Raw genomic sequence first — 6,633 nt, 5'->3', positions numbered from 1 at the left:
ATCTTAAAGCTGCTAGATAATTTTTAAATGACAAGTTTGAAAACCTACCTGATGAATGTATTTTCATTTCTAAAAAAAGAAAAAAAAATTAAAATCTAAAAATTTAACGAATTTCAAAAAACGGCAAAAAGCTAAATAAGATTTTGAACTGAGAAAAGTTATAAATGAATTAAGATCCCAGGCAACTTTGGAACATTGTAACTGTTGTATAAGATTTTAGAACTACCATATTTTTCGGAGTATAAGATGTACCTTTTTTCCCCCTAAAAGGGGGTGAAAATTTGGGTGCGACTTATGCACCAAATGTAGCCCCGCCCACTGCCCACCCTTTGGCCTCTGCCTCCCAGCAATTTACCTCCTTGCAGCAAGCAGCAAGAAGAAACAGCTCCTTTCAGCTTCAGCACAGCCTAATTAGCACAAGTTGATTGTTTTTGGATGGGCCTCCCAACTCTCAGCTGTTCCAGACTGCAAGGATTGCCATTGCCTATTGCTGTGCAGGCCTCTGTTGCTTACTGCAAGGAGGTAATTTGCTGGGAGCAGCAATCAAGCTATGCTGAAAATGAAAATGAAAGTAAAGCAGGCTATTTGCTGTTTGCTGCAACGAGGCAAAATTGCTGGGAGGCAGAGGCAGATTTCTTTTTCTTGTTTTCCTCACTCAAAAAGGTAGGTGCATCTTATAGTCTGGAGCGTCTTATACTCTGAAAAATACAGTAGCTATATAAAATAAACAGCTTTTTGTGGAAACTAAAATGATTTTGTCTACTGTCAGTAGACAATGGAATGGAAATTTGATATCTTATGATTTAAATTGGATACTAGAGGGAAATAAAGATGCTAGGCAAAAAGAAAGAAATGTTTTTGATTTTGATTAATATTGGGATTTACAAAATAACATAAAATACTATAGTTTTTGAAATATTAAAAGAGATATTTGAGAAATGGGGCCAGAAATTAGTAACCACAATATCTAATAATTTCTGCCTTTATGGATAACTATTGTATGTCTAAAGAATGTTGATAATGCACTGTACATGGGACTACCCTGAAAGAGTATTTGGAAGCTACAACTGGCACAGAATACAACTAGGTGGACAGTTCTTGGGGCCTCCAGGATGGCCCATATAACACCTCTGTTGTCTGCTGCACTTGTTGCCAGTTCGCTTCTGTTTCTAATTCAATGTGTTGGTTATTACCTTTAAAGCCTTTTCTGGTATGTGTCCTGGTTACCTAAGATTTTTTTTTCATCCCAATTGGATTAGATTGTCCAACCCATACTGGTAGAAGAGGCATGTTGCAGTCCCTATCACTCAAGGAATTTTGGTTGGTGGAGTCCAGAAGAAGAGCCCTTTCTGCCATGACTCCTGCCCTCTGGATCACTGGGCCCCTCAAAATGAGATCACCACTAACCCTTTTAACCTTCTATATGGGCCTTGAATCCTGACTCTGCTAATTGGCCTATGACCCTGACTGGGGTGTGTCATACTGGAGGTGGTTATTGGATTAAGAGAAGATTCTACCTCTACCCCATTTGTACCTTGTTCCCTTCTTTAACCATCTTTGTTGATTTTTTAATGTCAATATGTTAATGTGTTATATTGTTCTTTTTTACCTTGTAAGATACTTAATTGCAAGATGGGTGGTATATAAATTAAATTAAAAAGGAAGGAAGGAAGGAAGGAAGGAAGGAAGGAAGGAAGGAAGGAAGGAAGGAAGGAAGGAAGGACAGATATTGTCAGCCATAAGGAACCAAGTAAAGACACAAGGAATTGCTTCAGAGTACTTTCATTATTGTTGCTTGCCTATAAACAAGAATCTTACCAGACTAAAGCACAAATATGCATAACATTAGATATAACTTGTAAAAGGTTAGGGAGGGCCCATTATGGCTTTCTTTCTGCATATCAGAGATTCAAGGCTGAGCTGCCTCTTTGTTTCTTAGGAAAGATCCCTTTCCCTCTTGCGACTTGGTACCACATTTCACCACAGATATGAAATAAATCCTGATGATGTTGACCTAAAATGGGGATTGTATGCATTTTCTTAGCACACCAGTCTATTGATATTTCTAAGAAGTTACTGTGCACACCTGCAATTGCTATTGGAAAATTATGCTGAATCCACATTTCATTATACTGGTTTATAGTATATTCCACTCAGTTTTGTTAGTCTTACTAAAGACCATAAATTAAATGAACACAGAATCTTTAACATCTACCATCTTATTTGCCTCTACTCAGTAAGGGACATGTGAATCTCAATATGTTCTTGCCCTGTAGTTTGCAAACTCTCTTAACCATGGTTACACTGACCGGGGTTGCTTTGGAATAATGGTTCAGCAATATCTGTTGAATCATTGTTGGTCATTCATATTCTACTCTAAAAGGTATAGTATTTCAAGAAGAAATTATAATTTCCTTCCATTGGAAGTTAGCAAGTCTGTTCTGCATTGATTAAGGACATATATATATATATATATATATATATATATATATATATATATATATATATATATATATATATATATATATATATATATGTCCTTTATATATTTGGAATGAGAAGATTGCTCATTAAGCTTATGAATCATTCTGGATGAAAGGAAAATATTTCATTTAGTAGAAACTATTATTTGAAAGACTGATACAAAATAATAAGTGAACTGATTATAATTCACCTCCTTCCAAGATTCAAATTAGGAAGTACATGGCAGTAATATATTCTTAATTTCCTTCTTCACTGTCTATATTTCATCATGAAGGCATACCTCTTAATCGAAGCAAGAACTGTTATGGCATAATGAAGACAAACATTATCTGCCACAAGAATCTTTCCAAAACTAAGGGAAATTGTTTTCTATCATCTATAGCTAGTACTATAATTTTTAAAGGCTTCATTTCATATATCTAGCAATAATGCTATCCTACAACCTTGTTTAAAATGAAATTTTCATAAACTATGCCTTGCTTCCACTGAGTTCTATCATGTAAGCAGATTGGAATATGTTTTTGTGGGTATCCAATATCTACTTCCAAAGAAGGACATGATAGATTTCTTTAGGAAGTCAGCTTCCAAAATCTAGTAAACTTCTGCCGGAGAAGATTCCTAAAATTTGATTCCATTGAAAGCAGCTAGACTGACACCCTTCTCAATTTTCATTAAAATCTACTGAAAGTTTTCTATTAGTGACCTTTGCTCCCTTTTTATGGGAGAGAGAACTAGGACAGTTAGAATTATGGTGTTTCCTTTAGAGAGGCCCATCTGCATAACAAATTACCAATTTAAACAAACTGTGGCTCCCGTACTTCTGAGCAGCCAGACTTCCCACTTTCTGAAAGCTGCATGCATTGGATTACCTTTTTATCACTTTTGTTGTCACTTGTCATTCATTTCACAGTGACTTTCTAGACTGCTATTGTAATGTTGTCTACTTGATTTTAAGAAACTTCAATAGGTACAAAATGTTAGCAGCTGTGCAATGACATATATAATTCAGCCTGTATTATATCTCGCATTGAAATGGTTTTAACACATTTCTGACGTTAAGTTAATACTATTTTTTTCTTACATGCCATTTAAACTCAATGACAGCAATATGCTGTCATATTAATGTTTTAAGGCAATGTGTTCAGGGCTCTTGATAATGTTGTGTCTATCATAATTTTAGTAAGAATGAAAAAAATATGCAATAGAAGTGAATTTGTGTGAACCACCATATTATTTATGGGACTGAATGGCAGGACAGCAATAATTTAGCACCTATTGTTTCCGATTTAAATTCCACACAGAAAAATGTTTATTTACAAAATAAGATGTCTAAAATATTGCATATTTGGAGATGCTATATATAAAGCAGCTTACTAGTTATAGCTGCAATTTTTTTAAAAAAAATATTTTAAATACAAATTATCCTTTAGAAAACATACAAACTAAAAGGCTACATACAAAATTGTATAAATTAGGAAAAAAATGTGTTAAATTTCTAGAATACAAAAATGTTAGGTGTTAGAGACATTTGCAAATAATAATAATGTTCAGTTTTTAAACTTAGAAACAAACTCGCAATAAATCAACTGAATGTAATAATATGTTTAAAAAGATTGAAATGTACAAGATCAGTACTTCCCTACATCTTAGTTTGTGTTCTGTTTTCATGTATTGCTTTGAGTTTTTTTTGAGATTTGTGCCTTAAAAAGAAAGGTTTTTGTAATGAAGTTGATTACAATTATCTTTTGGACACTACCCTGATGTTGTAATAGGATGACTAACAAATTTGCAAAACACGTGAATAAGTAAATATTTTGAGTTCCGGAGCACTTTTGAACTATAAAAGCTTTGTGCAGTCTTTTTTCCACAAGTGATGCTGTTTTGCATATGGTAGCACTCTCTCTCTTCCTCTCTCTCTCTCTCTTTTTAAGAAAACTGGAGAAATAGGCTGCATGGGAAGACAGTGGTAGCTCTCAATTGGCAAGATGAATTTTTGGCCAAGCATTTCAACTCAGATCTTCACACCATAAATCCCACCGGTTAATTATACATCACACCAGATGTTAAAGAATTATTAACTGTGTTTCTTTTGACATCAAAGCTAATGCTAAGCGTCAGTTATTCAACTTAGATTTTCAGTTAGCTCAGCTGTTGCTGAACCACAGCTCCCATTTACAATTAATTAAAATATATAACAAATCTAATTTAGAAAAAGAAACCAGTAAACCAATTGAAATTTAATGGAATATAGTTGGTATCCTTACAGTCCTTCTGTTTAATAACTTTCTTCTCCAGTTTCTTTTAAAAAATGATAAGATGGTGATAGTGGGGAGGGACAGTTTGGATGCCATACCCATGTCTTTAATCAAGTCAAATATCGGGGGAGTGCCAGTCTTATCTGTGATTTACAGCACATGGTAGCTTGCATGCAATATCTCTTTCTAAATCTGCATGAGTGACATGAGGATAAAATAGTTTTGAATCTGACTTGAAGAAGAAAGAAATCCAATTTAGGTTCCAGAAAAGCTTTATCTTTGCTATTAAGAGTCACAGGTAGCCAGATAAGTAAAGAGACAGGAAATTTGATAGATAGAATATCTTCATTGATTTGTTAGATTCACGGCTGCCTCTGTGTCATAAACTATTTGTGATGTTTTAGAGCTATACCTTTTGCAATCTTTTCTAGGGAAAAAAAATATATTTCTGGACCTTAATGAAAAGGGAGGGAGAGGGTAATCCTTTTATTCTTCTGCTTTTGTTCAGTGTCGGCTCCTTCAATGGACCTGCTTGAATGAGTTCCCTATCTGAAAGATGTCACATGTTGGGTTGACAGGCAGCTTTTCAGAGGGTGGCCGACAGCCAATAAATCACTCAGCGACACTTGCGTGTCCTCCCAGGCATGTCTTACAGAATCTACCATTTCTGTCTTCAAACAACATGATTCAATGTCAGAGAGTTTATGTGCTGTTTAAACTTCTGTAGTTACTTCAGAGAAACATTCTTTCTCACAACTCTGACAACAGAAACTTTTTTTTTAATTTGCATGCTTCGAATCTAATTGATTCTTTTCTTTTCTGAGAAAGCCCAACGAAAGTTGCTCATTTATAAGATGATATAGACTGCCTCCTAGGAAGTTCATGGACTTTCTAGATACAGGATTAAAGGCTTGCAACATGATGTGGTTAGGTAATTACATCATAAGTCATTACAAAAGTCTTTCACACTTGTTTATGAAAAAAGGAAGCCATACCAGAACCGTCAAAGGCTAGTAGCTAAAATGCTGACCCAGAGTTTAAGCAGATAGGCACCTGTCGAAGGGGAAAGGTAAAAAGAATGAGAAATTGTGACAAATTTTGAAAAGAGGAGGAAGAGAATAGAGGACGAAGAGTGAAAACTCTATCTTCAAATGCATTGGCTGAAAGAGATCTCTAAACTTGCTTGATACTGATTTGTTATGATAATGGAAGAGAAAAAATTATGAACATTGTGGAACTAAAGAAAAGTTGCTGTACTATATTACACTGTGGTAGAAGGGAAGGGAGAGAGAGGGGGGGAAGAAAGAAAGAAAGAAGAAAGAAAGAAAGAAAGAAAGAAAGAAAGAAAGAAAGAAAGAAAGAAAGAAAGAAAGAAAGAAAGAGAAATTTAAACATTTAGCAAAGGCAAAATATGTTCCCACACATTTTGCTTTTCACTCTCTCACACAAAGTATTTTTAAAACAAATTTAGATAGGAGATTATAGAAACCAACTTATTTTGGAAAATCCTATTGTTCAAAGAGAAGAAATAATAATGATAACATTAGACAGATATTGTTAATCATATTTAGTGCTATGAGGAAACAAGTTTCAACTGTAAATGATCTCATGTGTTTCCTAACAATCATACAATTCTGGAATGGGAGACAGTGGCTCATTTTACTTCAGAGACATCCAATATTTGGCATAAACTCCCACCAAGTCCTTTGTATCCTTTTTAATATGTGATCATTCAAGATGAACTTTTTCCAGAAAAATGCTTACATTTCCAATTCCCATGCGAGCACTGAAATGTTTCTCCAGTCAAGTATTTAAAATTTACTCTAGATTTAGCAAATTGAAGTAAAATTCATTGGCAAAGGGAACAGCCTAAGATTTGCTGTAAGCAATTATG

The sequence above is a fragment of the Pituophis catenifer genome, unplaced genomic scaffold (assembly GCF_029215685.1).
Source record: "Pituophis catenifer annectens isolate HBS135680 unplaced genomic scaffold, rPitCat1.0.hap2 SCAF_3, whole genome shotgun sequence".
NCBI lineage: Eukaryota > Metazoa > Chordata > Lepidosauria > Squamata > Colubridae > Pituophis > Pituophis catenifer.
This window is presented reverse-complemented; position numbering follows the sequence as displayed.